At 36.9% G+C, this 16,284-nt stretch overlaps 1 protein-coding gene across 2 annotated transcripts in view; it reads left to right on the top strand.

The window, feature by feature from the left end:
- The window catches only part of COL5A2 (collagen type V alpha 2 chain), a 113,060-nt gene that overhangs the window by 24,715 nt on the left and 72,061 nt on the right, over window positions 1-16,284 (top strand). Inside the window, exon 1 of one of the 2 annotated variants that reach the window (XM_074872683.1) lies at window positions 14,826-15,277. The exons of the other annotated variant lie outside the window; for it this stretch is intronic. The gene's annotated coding sequence lies outside the window, so the exon portion shown is untranslated. Of the gene's footprint in view, window positions 1-14,825; window positions 15,278-16,284 lie in introns of those variants that run through there. 2 annotated transcript variants of the gene reach the window in all.

Here is a 16,284-nt window from a genome sequence, read left to right as displayed (position 1 = left end):
GATTTCCGTGTTCTAAATTGGGAGACTTTTAGGCCTGAATTTGAAAGGAGCAATTTATTTGCCCTTTTTACTTCAGGTTGAGTGGTAGTTGTACATCATTTCATTAGAAAACAACAATAAAAGAAATCTTTCCAGCTGAACAACCAGAAACAAGGGACAACTTTCAAATATCACACATTCCTCAACTGTAAAATAGGAACAAAGTAATATTATATAACCTAGGGTTCTTTTGAAACTTCAGAGCACTGAATATCCTTTGATGGAATTAATTATGTCTTTAAAATATTTTATGTAAATTAAATGCCATCTTAAAATATTGCCATTTCATGGTACAATGGAAAAATATCTCCTTAAATTATGAATTTCACAAATAATTTTCTTGGAGGATATTAATCCTAACTATAAAATATACGGTGCTCAAACTATATTTACACATTTGAAATACTTTAGAATATATACATAATACACATATAATGTAGAACTTATGTAATGCAAAGGTAAGCATCCTAATCTCCTTAGGAAGAGGTAGTACATCAAACTTAGCACAGTCTGGCTTCTTTGAATTCATCCAATGAACAGAAAAAGAGATCAGCAGGAAAAAATAAATTTCAAAAGAGGTATCTAAGTATTGTTAGTATTAGTAATTTTTAGGCATGGTGTCTGCAAATTGTGGACCTGGTTCCATTATGTGTGATGCTACATCAGAGGTTTTAAGTATTAGAATTAGCTAACAAACTCTGCTCTTTATCCTGAAGGCACTATGTATCAGCAAAATACTTCCAACTTCATTAAAATCTGCAGCAAATGGTTTATGTTAATTGTGCAAACTAAATACCTGGTAAATGATTTTCATGTTCCTAATACAACAAAAGACAAAGCATGGCTTAAGGCTGTAAATAATTTTACAACTAGAAGATTACTTAATAATTCGATTTCAATTCAGACATCAGGTTTTTGCAAAGCCAGACATGTGCAAGCTGAAACTGGAGTTGAGTCAAACCAAAACACAAGCTATTCTACAAATATTAAAAAACTCCCAGCCCTGTGCGTAGGTTATTCAGAAGTAGCATGAAGCTTGCAGACTGGTGCCAGCTGCGATCCTGAACACAACAGCGTGACCGAACCTGCTAGTGAAACCATGCGATGGCCTGTTGGATGCAGACAGGCATTTGCATTCCTTAGAAAAGGCATTTTCAGTAAGTCAGGGCAGAACCCTAAATATTGTAAATAAATTGAAGATCTATAAATACAACCACAAGTGAATTCCTGCTACTCTTATCTTAGTCAAAGTAGGTATGCAAGCAGTATAATTTTATCTATTTATAGTGGTTTTATCTCACTTTAATTATTTTGAGGATGCAGAAAACAAATGTGAGCTGGCAAGCTGGGGCAATTAAACGTGAGTATGTAAGATTAAATGGGGCTGTTACCTACTTTAGATATGGATATCTCACAGACTATGGGCACTGAGATAAATTCTGTATGGACTCCATCACAGGAGCACTGAATCGATTTTCCCAGTCAGTACAACTACTTACTTTTATTCCATTCCATTCAAGTATGTGGTTTACTTCAGGGTCATGCTGACATGCTATGTTGAATCTGGGACGTAACAGTTGTCTCAACATAGGCATCTAGGGCCATTTGAGAAGTTGTAATATGTCCTGCTTTGCCTTCAACTGCTAGTCCAGAAGAGCGTGGGTCCTCCTGTATGTCCTGTGTTGTATCTGCTAGCCTTACTTAGAGGTCTTGCACACTTTGTCATCTAAAATATCACTAGATGACCTATATTTAAGCAACTGAATCAAGCTCAATATATTGATGAATGTGTGCCTGCTCTAAGTTTTTCTTCTGCACTGTCTGTATGTGTTTTTGTGGCTGCCTTGCACTTGAAGTAGTATTCAGACTTTGTCATGTGCAACCCTGCAGTTGTTTTTGGAAGGGTAATTCACAGACTGATTTAAATTACTAATGCATTTAGTGCAATATTTTGAATCTAATAAAATGCCAAGGAATTCTTTGACTGAAACATGTATTTTACTTGAAATTTTGGGTAAGGAGTTAATTAGAAAATCAGATAACCAATAACGATGGTGCAACTACAGAGTAAAAACAACACGCACATTAATACTTGCATATGCTTAATTAGTATTGAGAGGATAACAGTGACCCTACTGGTTGTATAAGATGTCATGAGAAATGCAGCCCAGAGCAAGGCACCATGATTTCTGAGGGTGAATGTCAGCCACTGCAGAAGCCAGGGAGCACTCAGTCCAAAGGACCAAGAGGAGTCCAGGTTACAAGATAGACATCTAGAGCAGGGCAGCAAGAGGCCAGAGCAGGAGCAGGAACAAGGGCTCAGGAATCCAGAGTTCAGCTGTACCAGGATGTAGATCAAGCAGAAAGTAAAACGAATGTCCTTCCCTTATATAAAGAGAGTATCTGACATGTCAGGATTTCAGTTTGAGGAAAATTGAGTGTGAGTAGTGTAGCCCTGCCAGAACCTGACAGTAAACAGGCCAGACTTGGTGGCAGGCCAGGACTCATCATTGAGCTTTTTCTGTTCTCATGACCTGGAAAGGATTTTACAGCAAAACACCTGAGCTCCCTTTTATCTATAATTGAGTTGTTTTCTACAAGGTGGGAAGGTAAACTAAGTTCAAACTGCTTGATAATACAAAAAAGGAGTGTCCCCTTTGATGTTTTTGGATCAATGAATATGATGAATGCTTGGTAGTCCTGAAGTTGAGTAAATAGGAAATTATTAGCTGTGGCGTGCTTTTATGTTGTTTTGTGTGGGTATGTAGATGTTTCGTGGGAGGAGGATGTAGGAGCAAAGATAGGATTTGGAAAATGTTTACGTGCTTCTGATACATAGAATGCTGATGTTACTTGGAAACTGAGGAAATGCACATGCAATTAATTAAAGCTTGGTTACTACTAAAGCACTTTGAAATGGAAAAATAGAACTGAACAAAAAAAGGAACAATCTGATGCTGATAATAGTAGATGTGGTTAATGTCATGAAACTGAAATACAGTTAATGCTGTGTTGCTCAGGAAGATCTTTAATTTTATGAAAAGTTAGCTGTTACAAATCTAAAACATGACTGGATGGGACACTTGTTTCCAAAGATGACTGCTGTTAAACCCACATTTTATATGTAGAAGACTGTAATCTCTCAGAAACAATAGATTAACTGCAGCCAAAATGTGGGAGGATGTTTTCTGTTTATGTGCAGGGGAGATGAGCAGACTGAGTTATAAACACACGTGTGCAGCTGTTGCATTGACCGCTCACTTCTCTGTACGAAATCTGCTTTTGAGCACACAGCTGAGACCTTCCCTCAGCGCCATGGTTTGTATGTATTCGGTCCTGTTTGAATGACAGAGTCTGCATGCCCAAAGGGGATGTGTGTGCAGCTTTACAGAGGAAAAATATACAAGCCCATATGAAAAACTGTTCTGCAAGGCCTTGTTTACACGTGCGGAGTTGATTAGCTGGGATTTCCCAGTATGCTGAAAATGGCGTAGTGCTCAAATCGGTGAGGATTTAGCTGTACCAGTTATGTTTGAAGTAGGAAGCTATAATAGTTTGTGGTGCCTCTGCTTGCTTTTTATTGGTTTTGTTTTAAAGATTTAGAGGGACGTTTAAGATTTACTAGGTACTCTATGCAAAATGCTTGCAGGAAGGCTGTAGCAGCTGTCATTTCTGTAGAGATTGTGAAATCCTGTCATTGAAGCAGAGTCATCCTGTACTCACTAGAGTCACAAATGAAATGGCATAGGAGCAGTTTCATCCCACCTTTCAGCAAATGAAACTCAACGGGAGCTTGCTGGAGTGTCAGTGATCTGCCTTTTCCTCCCCGGCGAGCTATGGAGGGGGCCTGGATCTACTGAGACAGGGTATCCGGCCACATCATGCCTTTTTCAGATGTCTCATACTCTGTTGTGACTCAGACCTTGCTGGGAGGTGTAATCCAGCCACCACAGCCTTAAAAGCTGCAGGACTTAAAATGAAGCAAGGAAGATTCAAGGTAGGTAGAGTAAACAAGCCTCTCACACAGGGAAGGCTCATGTGAAGGTAAGGAGGAGGAATTCAGAGTTTTAAAACTTTTATCTCATGCTTCGTTCTTCTGCTCCACACAGCTGCCACTGTGATGGCAGCAGGCCAGAGTATTTGGTCTTCCTTATGGCTTGTAAGCACATGCAGTCAGCTAACTGCAGTGTTACTGCCCAAGTTCTGGGTACTTGTTGTCTTTTACTATAGTAATAAGGTATGCAATATATTGGTTACGCTTGGCGTCATGCATTTTTTTCTTGCACAAAAAGTGCATTGGCCTGCAGTGGTGGGAATGTAAAAAAGGTCTCTTTTTTTGAAGGTCAGAAAATAAACTAAAGCAGAGTCTTCATGAGTGTTAGGAAATGAGGAAATACATAATTAAGGACGTGCTTCTAGCAAGGGACAACATATAATTCAGGAACACCTTGGTAGATTACTTAAACTTTAGCAGAACTTTTCTATAAATTAGCCTGAAAGTTTTAAAATTGAGATGACCTTTTTCTAGAGTTCAGATTTGGGTGGAAACCCATTGGGTTTATGGTAAAAGGCGAATGCATGCTTGTCTGTGAACTTCTTTCCCTTAATTTCTAGATTGATATTCTTCTCTGATTCAGTCTTTGGCATAAAATGAAGTTCTACAACAGGAAATTAATGAATAAACCTATATAGAATGGTAGTGAGGCTATTTTTATAGATGTCCTTTGTCTAGTTTCAGCTGCTTAAAACTGCAGTGCTTTAACGGTTAGCAGGTGTATTGATAATTAAATAATTAAGCACCAATTAAGTAATAAACACCAAAGGTGCTTTTGGATTATTATCAGCCACCAAAATGAAAGTTTGAGTGTTCTAAATGAATCTATGAGCTGTTGCAATAATATGAGATGAAATCAATTTGGGAACTGATTCTGTGCCAAAGTGAACAAAGAGATAGCTTGTCCTCAGTGCCAAGAAGATGTGTTTTCACCACTAGATAATTAATATGCACTTACTCATGTCAGTGGAGAAAACCAGCCTGGATTTTACTGTAAAGTAACTGTGTGAGATAGTGTTACTACAGCGATGGTTGATCTTGTCTCCATTGGGATTTTACAGTGTTTTCTAATGCTAGCTTTCCCACTGTACAAAACAAAAAAACCCCACCAAAACAAAAACTAAAAATAACTGTCCTGGTGCTAATCAAAGAAATGAAATTTGTATTTATATAGATTTTTTTTTTTTTAGTAAGAATTATCTCTCAATCTATATTTTTTTCCAGCCAACCACAATTATATCAGGTAAGGAAGACGAATGGAGTCGGACTAGTTTGAAACCTGGTAGCCTAGATAGAGAGGGAGAGAGTAGGAGAGCTTGAGGTGATTCTTTCCTTTCTGAAAGGACAATGGAGAATTTTAGGGGATGGTGAAGGAGTATTTTAGGGAATAAATGGGACTGAAATTCAAGAGACAGAAGAATGTTCTGAGATTTGATGAGAAAGGGTAGGCAGTCCTGAATACATGCTTCTAAAGGAATTACTGGAACAGAAGTGTATCAGTATTTCCAATCCAAAACCTTATAAAACCATGAGTCATATTTAAAAAAAAAAAAAAAAGGAAAATCATAAGTTTAGTTTTTCAGTTGCCTTAAGCATTTGTTTAGGTTTTTAGGCTCTCCCTGCCCCCCTTTTTTTTAGTTAGTTTCTATTTTAAAGCTTTCTTCTGCAAACTCGGGGCTAGAATTATCTCTTTCTTTTCATGACAGCTTAAATCCTCATAAATTATATGACCCAGAATCTATAGTTTTAAGAAAAATAGCATGCATCTTCAGACTCATCATGAAATCATGGGGATAGTGTAGCACTTTCCCTATACATTACTCCTTGGTACTGACAGATGTGATTATGTTTGGATCATATGTAAGGTAGAAATAGGTAGAATTATACTTCTTATTAATATTCCATTTAATAATGAAATAATAATTTTGCTTAATAATAATTTTTGGAAGAAGTTTTATTATTAGTTAAAAGTGTCCTACTCATGAACAGCAGGAGAAATAGATGATTTCATGAATCATGGTGAAAGCCATGAATGTTAGACTAGTCAATGTATAGTCATTATTAATTCCATATAAATTAAACTTTAATTCTAAATGAGGATTTTAAAACTTTTGCTTTTTATTTGTAACGTACACACTTTATTTGATGTTTTGAATTACATAGGATACATATTTACTCAAAATAGGAAGGATTTAGAACATATAATGTGTGTGTTTGACTTACTTGGAAAGATCCAACAGACTAAAACTAAATACAACATGGTGTAATACATTTTTTAAATGCCTTTTTGTACCATTGCTCTTAGAAATTTCCAAATCTGTTCAGTTATGCTGTTTCTGTAAGAAAAGATGATATTGACCTGACTTCAGAGGTAAATGACAGCTAAGAAAATCAAGAGTTTTAAAATAACTGGTCTGAAACACTCTCTGAAAAAAAGTATTTGGTATTGCACTATACCTGAATTTTTGTTGTGTGCGAGAGAGATGGTTTAATGGATATTTATCTAAATAAATTCTAGGAAACTATTCCCAAGTCTGTGGCTTCTATTTCAGAAGTAAGCTTGTTTGCTCTTCCTAACTATGCTCACAGATCAGATCAAAGACCTCTTCCTATAAGCAGTTTCTTGCTTATGTGCCCAGACCACTCTATCCAGAACAATTTGGCTGCCTTTTTCTTTTTGGTGACATGATGATTTCTGAAAGCTGCCATCAGGTCTTGGAACACTGGTTGGTGGTAGAGAGATGAGGAATATGAGATGATGTTTCCTTCTATGTAAAGCTAATGCAGACAGGAAGGGATAGAACAGGAAGCACGGGAATGATTTCTGATAGTATTTTACAAAATATGCCATCCTCTATGTATGAACTAAGTCCACAGGTGAATAGGGGATTAATACTGACTTGCCCCAATGAGCTTAGAAGTTTTCAGCTCATAGGCTGAACGCTGTGGCTGATTGTGCTGGGCTTCTTGGACACTTCTGGTTCACTGTTTTCACAGGAAAAATCTTCGTAATGGTCTCTCAACCAGTGTAAGGACACACAGCAATTTGAACTATGTGAATCCATTTCCTTTTATTATCATTGCTACCAATATATTGATTTGTGCTTTAATGCAAGCTAGGTGCAAATTGTAAGTTGTTTGTTCCTTGCTCCAAATCTAATACATTTTATTGTTATAAGCTGAGAGACGGGGAGGGAGCTGATGTGATCGTTAGCCGTGCTGTTTCAACTCCAGTGGAAAGAATTACTTGCATAGCAAAGTGCTCTTTGGAAACATCCAGCTCATTTGCAAAGTACCATTTTGGGGGAATTTTGTCACCCATGATCCACTGTCTTAAGTAATCTTTGTGACTAGTAACTTGTATGATTATGTGTCAATAAGTGCCATATGTGTCAATAAACTTGTGAGCATTTTACATATGGTCTGTAGTGATTAGTGACACTGGAAGACTCAATGTGTAAAGATCAAGTCCTAAACATTTTAAAAAATTTAAAACCTGATGCAGCTGAAATTTAACAGGCAGCAAAGTGGGGGGCATCACTTTACTGAAAAGAAAATGCTCCACACGCGGCTGCTTTTCATTTTCCAAACACGCTTCGCAGTGAGCATGCAGACACCGCATTTAGGAAACACTAAACATACTTGATTAAAGGCTCTTTGGAGCTCCTTCCCGCAGAACCAGCTGGTGGGATGTTTATACTCCAGCATGGCTTTCTACAGATATCTGGCATTTCTGTGCATTTTCCTGTGATGAACATTTAATTTGCTTTATAAATTAGGTGTCAGTTACTGCCCCATGTGCCTATGAAAATGGTGTTCTCTCACCACCTGTTTGGTAGTGCTTGCTAGCCATAAACTCTGCTCTCCATAAACTCTACTTTGGTGATATATTTTGAGATTAAAAAAGAACAGTGCCAAGCAAGCAGCTGAAGTATTGCTGAGCTGAATGATATGTCACTGCTGGATTATGCTTTCTCTTATGATGAACATCACCATTTCAGATGCCATAGCCTAGATCAGGACGACTTCTTTATTTTGAGTAAGTCAGGGTAATAACATGAAATAGAAAGAATATGCAGAAGCAGTGATTTGTTGAGTGTAAATGGGAAGGAAAATAAATTCTGGCCAAGGACTGAAAATGAATCTCATCGAGCTTTGTGCTAACCAAGGGCCTTCAGACTGATTTTTATTCCACATTTTTTGGATTTAATCTGCCTTTGGGATTTGGGAGATATTTTTAAAGAAATTCAATAGTTTTCTGAACTCTGGAAGACTGAATCTATTTCCGTATGAAATAGCCTTCCTGGCTATGTCTCAGGTTCCCATATGTTTTAAAATACTGGAAAATGTGCTTTTGTTCTTTTGTACTATGGTGTGATGTAATCAATTTTAAAGACACACCAAATGCATATTGTGTTTTTTTCCATGCTTGGTTTAGTAACTATCAGTGTTAGGAATTCTGCCTTATCAGTCTCTCATTATATTTATCTAGTTCTCTGGGTACGAAATATATGGGAACTGCAGGGGGGCAGGGGTGCAGTGACGGCAGGAGAGGAAACCCAGAGAGATTTGCTAAGAGCAGCTGATCCCTGGGATAATATTTTTTCAGCATTTTTTAATATGTGGGCTCTTAAAAATGGTGGGGGTGCAAAGTACTGTAGAGCAATATGAATCTACTAACAACATACTTGCTTTTCCTCTGGCTTTCTTTAAACCGAGAGGCTGAGGTGTGTGTCCTAACTACATCCCAGTTCCATGTTGGGAGCAAAAGGCCAATTTCCACAATCCTGGCTTGCCTGTTTCCTTTTGTGCTCTGTTTTTTTATCAAGAAGAAATGTTGGGGAATGGCTTAGAAGGGGGCTCTGATGCCCTCTGGTCAGAGCTCAGGTCTGGATGATCAGTACACCAGGTTGCCGGGACGCAGTGCTGCATGTCTATTTTATGCCCCTCATATATAGTTATCTTCATGGGCCTTTTTTTTTTTTTTTCCAACCCAGAGACCACAAGTTCAAAACCACTTTACTGGACTGTACCAAGGCTGCTGTTCTCAGAGAATTGCCAACATCTTTGCCAAATAAACTGCGAGAAAGCCTATAAACAATTCATCATTAAAAGAGATTAATATGCAGAGAAAGACAAATATTGGAGGAGACTGGCTGAAAATATACTGAACTATTAAAATCTAAGTTTGGGCAGGGTGCTTACTCTTCTATGTAGAAGACATTTTTTTATATTATTTCTGGCATCCTCACAAGCTATTCATTGCTGAGCTCTTATGTAGGTGCCTGGTTAACTGCAGATAGCTCAAGGGAACACTGTATTTTGAGCATTAGACCGTTGTACCTCTTGCCTCATTGAGAAAATAAAACCAGATATTTGCCCATGTTTCAGATGTATGGATGGATACCTCCTGGCACAAAGGTAATAGTTCAAAATGTATCTGGTTCTTATAAGCTGAAGCTACCTAGCTGAGAAAATTGATACTGAGGCACAGTAGAAATGGCAACTTTTATAAGATGTTATTTACCATTACTGCTCATACAGAGATACTCTGTGATTACTGTGCAATTTAGTAATGTTACCGTGAGCAGCTGTATATTATTTCTGCGCTCAGTACGTTAACACTGATTACATGAAATCCATTTGGAAAGACATTTGAGGAACTATGTAATAATTTGGATTTAAATATCTTCATATCGATTTGTATGTAATTTATTGTATATATTTAATATGTACTGTGATATGCAATTCATTTATTTGCTTATAGCTTGCAGTGCTATATGGATGATTTTGTGAATTCAAGTTTGGTAGACACATTTATAATGGCTGTAAAGGTTACAGTGGAAAACTGATTCAAAACTAATTTGCATGATTAAATTAAGAAATGTGTTTAAACTGAGTATTGCTGGAAATTGGTGGCCATGATAGCAACACCATCCAAATACAGGAAAAAAAGTTTTTTCCAAGAATCCCCCCAACCTGCTTATTTTTCTCTTTCTTGGAGGGAAGTTTCCAGTCTGCTATACATTTATCACAATGTGTCCCATATTTTTTTTCCTTATACAGCAGTCTCAATTATGTTTGTATTGCTATACTTTTATAAATAAAAGATAGGACAGAAGAATGATTAACAATCATATTGTATACTTCTAATACAAACATTTTGATGCCTACTCTCAAATGAGTTTGAATTTTTAAACCTACCATCCTAAGCTGGTACTGGCTTGCTACTTTGTTACAATGTCCGTTTTTTTTAACTGGTAATAACATATACTAAATGTCTGTTAAGTATAGTATGTTGAACCTAGTACATTTCCAGACTGGACTATTTGAAAGACAGAGAGAAATTCCATGTATATAAATCCATAAAAAATTTGGAATTAATGAAATCCCAGAGTGATTGTGTCTGCTTTCCATTTATTATATATACTGTCCAGCACAGAGCAGGATATTATAAAATAATGTAATGCATAAGTCATAAATTAAAATTTTGTGGGGGATTTTAATTAATGGAAAGAAAAATGGAAAATAGCATTTCAAACTGTGACTCACATTCCTTGAAGTCACAGACTCCTGAACATGCAAAGAAACTGAATCCTTACCCAAGGACAGTTGGAACAGCAATGTTTGTTGTAATGTGGTGGTAAAGTGCTATTCCAAGCAAGTAAGTTACTGGAAGAGATTCTGAAGCTTTTTATAATCTGTCCATGTTTATATCTTTAGGTAAACAGTTAAATAATATGCTATGTCAGTAATTTAGATGTATCAGTGTTTGTCTTGCCGACAGAAGTTATCATTTCGGGTTATTCAAAAATTCTGTTTTAGGCTCATTCCCGTATTTTCAGAATTTCTTTGTAAACTTGGTTTAGTTTAGAATAGGAGGAGGAGAAGAAATCTCATGTTACTCGATGGTGTTTGCCGTTAAAGACCTATGTCTAAAGTACTAAAATGACTTTTAAAAAGCAGTTGAGAGAAAGCTTCCTAAGAGATAATAGATCTTGAGCAATGCGCTTGTTAAGTGCAAGTGTGTGCCTCATTCAGCTGCTTCAGGTTTCAAAACCATTCAGCAACGGAAAGGAGTGCAATAGGGTCGAGTGTCCGGTTCCCTGAAGTAGGATTGTCACCGTCCCTTGGGGCTGGCCTGAGTCCTAGGGATGAAATGACAGGATCCGTAGCCTGGCTGTGATTAGCAGCTAGTACCAGAAGATAGTAAATAACAGCAGGAAGTATTTCTACTCACTATATGAGAGATAACGCTTAAATGGCAGTGCTGCTAGTAAGCTGTAAATAGAAGAGGCTGGAAGATAAATTTCTGCAGCGTCGTTTTGATTTTTGCTATGTATCTAAGAGCTTTGAAGTTGTGCTGGGAAGTGATGATTTGGTTTGTTGTTGTTAGATATCTCAGCATGTATTCATTATGCTTTCCGACAGGCATGAAGATTGCAAATAAATTGAAATAAACCATTTAAAATTTTACTATGTGCTGTAGCCAGTGGAAATTCGAGGAATGCATGTAAATTTTAAGTACTCACCACCTGTTTGCAGTACAAAAGTCTGATAGATGCTGCTTCCTTTCTCACTGTAACTCATGCATTACTTCTGAGGGAGCATTCCTCTAACACAGAGGTTGCTTATGTCTCAGGGTAAGTGTTTTTCAAAGTGATATTTCAAGCTCCTTAATGCAAAAAAGAGTGTCACTTGCTATAGTCAACTTCCTAAATTTTACTCTAAATATTTTGGTAGTGGGGGGAGAGTTTTGTTAGATGTATTTATTACACTTAGTGATGATGTACCTGTTGCAATCTAAACCTATAGACAGAGCAAAGAAAATGGAGGATAAAAATGGTATTAATAGTTTGTTTTCTTAGCCATCAGGTCCTGGCAATATGCTGTTAGAAGGAAGTCTCTTTTTTAAAAGGAGAAGATCCAAGTCTGAGCAGTAGTAATGGTCTACAGAGGTGTACTTTCATGTGTGTTCATATGAACAGGTGATGTAGAAGCAGAGAATGGATTGTGTCCTAGAACTTTAGGTTGCAAAACTTAGATCAATAGTTTTCTTGGGTAGAGAGCTTTAATATTTGTTAAACCATAATTCTTCCTCATGGTGTTTTGAATTGTTCACCGTGAGAAGCTGCAGTATGAGTGGGTGGATCTGGCAGGAAACTACCACTTACAGTCTAGAAAAATGAGCCCCTATGATATAAAAATAGATATAAAATGTGGCATAGAAGCTCTTTTGTCTCTTGAGATTAGCAGGATTTCTGTGACGGTGGAAATTCATGTGAAAGTGCTTGTTGGAGGTATTGATCAGAGGTTTACTAGTCATTCAGTGAAGGAAAATGAAACAATAGCTGTACAGTGGCTTTAGAACCAGTGGGGATTTGGGAGCCAAAAAATACATCTGCAATAATTAATAGAAGTCAAATCATGCTGTAAATTGAGCTAATCTTACCTTAAACAAACACAGTTATGCTATTTTAAACAAAGCTTAGTTACCTCTTAGAAATACTTTGTTACAGGATTCAATTTTAGTGTTAAAGCTTTCAGAACAGATCTTCATGAAGCGTGAGAGAATCACTGAAGAATAAATTAAGCCAGATTTTAGGGTTTGGTTTGGAAATGGACTCATCTGTCAGTTCAGCATGGGCAGCAGTAGAGCAATTTAGAAGACAAGATGTGGCTTTGTTTTGTATTGGAAAAGTCATTAGTTATCTGTGTCTCATTCTTGTCAAGTTTCTTTCGGACTGCTTTGTGAGATCTGAAGCTTCCGACGGGTCTTCGTAACCACAGGACAATGTTTTGTTTCTGGATTTTTTGAAAACAGATATCTGTGTACCTCTGTGTTTTACAATTTCATTAACTCATGCTTTTGAGATGAAGATATACTGCAAAGCATATGGTGATGGATAGTCTAATAAATGTAACTTTTCTTGAAAATAACCAGTTTACATATAATGAAGCTTTGACCTACCAAAGTGGCAATAAGGCATCTGTAGTAGGGAGGAAAAAAAAACATGTAATCAGTCTAATGTGGTCATTAAATACTAGTAAATTCATAAAGCTTGGTGAGCTGACTCTTCAAATTGCTCCATGGGTGCAGGCATCCTGGCAGTTCCTGGAGTGGCTGCTGGCTGCAGCAGCTGCTGGTGCATTGTTCTAGTGTGGGGCTCAGCATCCTGCTGGCCCTGTACCCTTCTGGCCTTGCCATAGGGCCCGTGCTTGAGCTGCCCCTGGGCTCAGGGGCTCACCCTGCGACCACAGTGCAGGTGTGTTTGAAGATGTCGATGGAGAAACTCTGTCTGCCTGGGCAGGCAGAACCTTCTTCTACTGTCTTAAAACGCCCTCCTCTGCTGTTCTCCATTGACTCATCAGGAGATGAGAATTTATGGTTTAGGACTGCTTTGCTAGCCACTGTGAATTAGGTTCAAGTTAGGTATCTCATGGTGTCCTCTGTGCCAAGAAATTCATAGGAATTACAAGTTATGAAAAGGCATAGAAGTATCATTGGTGGCTTTTTCCAACATCCTGTAATTTCCTCAATTTCAAATCGAGGTAACCTTACTTCAATTTCAAATCTTGGAGGATGTGTTTTCACAGTCTGCTGTGACTTAGGAAAGTTTTGCTTCCCTCTGTTACTATCTGAGGTGGAATCTCTGGTGCTGAGTTAAAATAATTTCCCCCTTTGTGGAGATTGGAAAGTTCCCACATGTGGAAAAGAGCATTGTAACACAGATGTGTTAAGGCTGAATCTCACGTTATTTAAATGAGTGCTTAATATCAAAGACTGTGCTATATATATTGAGTTCAGGATGAAGCAGGGGTTTCAGAAGGCAAACATTGAATAAACCCTGCTCAGTTCCATATATGGTAATAAATATATAGGGCATATACACTGAATGCAAAAAATTGAGAGTACCTTTTAATCCTAAATGGTTGGTCTGTCTTGAAGAGGGAATTACATCACTGTGATGAAGGCAGTATGGTCATCCGCAAGCCATGGATTTCACACCAGAACTTTTCTCCAGTATTTAAAGAATAATTCTTCTGAAGTATTTTAATGAACTACTTATTCCATAGCACCAATACAGGTCCCTATAAAATTATATAGTTTGGAATAAAAATAAATCAGTCATGTTGTCCAAATGTAAATATGGAGATATATATATAAAATAAAAATTTCTGTAGCACCTCATTAAGTTTATGAAAGATTATTCACTGGATTCTTGTATTTGGATATGAAAGTGACTGTTACACTATCTATTCTTTGGTCCTTTTATATATCGTACTTCATTCATTCTCACCACTTTACCCTTGAGCCCAGTATTCTGTGTTTGACCAAGCTATGTTTTTATTGATTACATCATTATTAAAAAATTTAGTGTGCCTCATTCTTCTAGTTTCTCAAGAGTGTTAAGGTACATTGTAGTTTTTTGATGGTCCCTCACCTATCTAATTGTTGACACAGGTGAGGTTCTTGTGGACAATTATTTCTCATCTGAGTTTCTTGATAATGTCAGTGGGGCCTAAGTATGTCTTGTAGGGTCTAAGGTCTTGTCTGTTTACATGTTGTTGGAAGTCTTGGAACCTCAGCATTTGCTGAGTATGCACAGAGATGTATATTGAAAGGTATCATCTCTGTTATCCACTGTTCCATTCCTAACATGACATAACCTTTATTATTCTTTCATGCCTCAATGAAAGTGTTAAAGCTCAACAGTGATTTATGTTACTTAAATTTTGAAAATTGTTACATTATATCAATATTCATATGTACTAGAAAGCTTGTCCTAGTGTTGTGTGGCTTTTTTTTTTTTTTTTTTTTGAAGGCCTGACTGTAATGTGGTTATTACATAATACTGGCCAGGGACCTGGAGCTGACCCCATTACAACTCAGCAGGTTGCAATGCCTCTTACAGAGGATGAGAGGATTCCAGTTAATTTCAGTGACATTTAGTGGATGTCCTTCAGTGATATTTAGCTAGGTCTGGGAAAACGGCCGTATCTGTCATGGTGGTCAGACTGTTTTTTTTTTAGGTTGGGTTTTTTTTTTGCTTTCGTGTACACAGATCAGCTCTATTACAAATAACTTTCTTTCCCTGGTAAGAGGCAAAGAACTGGAACTGCTGCTAAACCAAGTGTGATGAGCCACGGATGTGCAGGTCTCGCACAAGAGATCTGCCTCTGGTAAGCTTCCTCTGCTCCTGCCTTCTGTAATTTTTGTAACTTGTTCCTTCACTCAAAATGCATGTAATGAAGATAACTTCCAATGGGGCAAACAAGTCCTCAGGCTGATTTGTAGAAGAGTTCCGCATCTCAAGTAAATTACATTAAATTTTTGATGCAATACACAAAAGTATTTACTTAAGTTTAATAAGCAAACTGACTAAGAAATTATAGAGGATTGAAATTATTTTGAGACAAATAATTTAATATGTTCAGAATCCAATCAGCACAGTTAGTTTTAATTACATATTTAATATTGTTTCTTTAAAAATGAGTAATGCATGGCCTACTAACATAATAATTAAAAAATATTTCACTTAACGCCATTAACTGAAATATTGTTTGAATCAGATCTTGAAATGTAATTACAAAATGTTGTGTAGTCATTGGGGAGAACATGGTTTCTATGGATATTTCTAACAGTGTACAGAGCTGACATAAACTGAAGCTTTGAATCCATGTGGCAGGTAGTATAGTAGAATCAATGAATGCCAGTGTTCAAGAATGATTTTACAGTGTAATAATTTCAGTTTGATCATTTGCAACCAGTTCCATGAAATAGTATCTTTTTTTATATTTAGAAATTGTGTATTTTCCTGATGAACAAATAGAAGCTAGCAAGTGAAAGTATTTCTGGGTTCTGTATTAAAAATTAAAGAATGTTAAGATTTTTAACTAGTTTCAGTGGCCAGACACTCAGTAGCAATGCAAGATTATTTTTTAGAATTGACTTTTCTTATTTATTATTACTCCTTTATTAATGCCATAACTGTATCTCACTCAGCAGTCACCTTTCTGATTTGTTGGAAAGATTCTGTAAAGTACAACAAGCAATCTCTGAGCTATGTGCTTTTGTAAGTTATATTTGAATTTTAAACTGTATTGAGTGTAAACTATACTGCTCTGCTTAATATCAAGACTGTAAAGGGCCCTGAAACAACAAGGCTGTTTATATTCTTCAAGTGTTG

This window comes from Strix uralensis, chromosome 6 (genome assembly GCF_047716275.1).
Source record: "Strix uralensis isolate ZFMK-TIS-50842 chromosome 6, bStrUra1, whole genome shotgun sequence".
Taxonomy (NCBI): domain Eukaryota; kingdom Metazoa; phylum Chordata; class Aves; order Strigiformes; family Strigidae; genus Strix; species Strix uralensis.
Note: the sequence above shows the minus strand (reverse complement) of the source record. Positions and strands in the feature narration are given on the sequence as shown.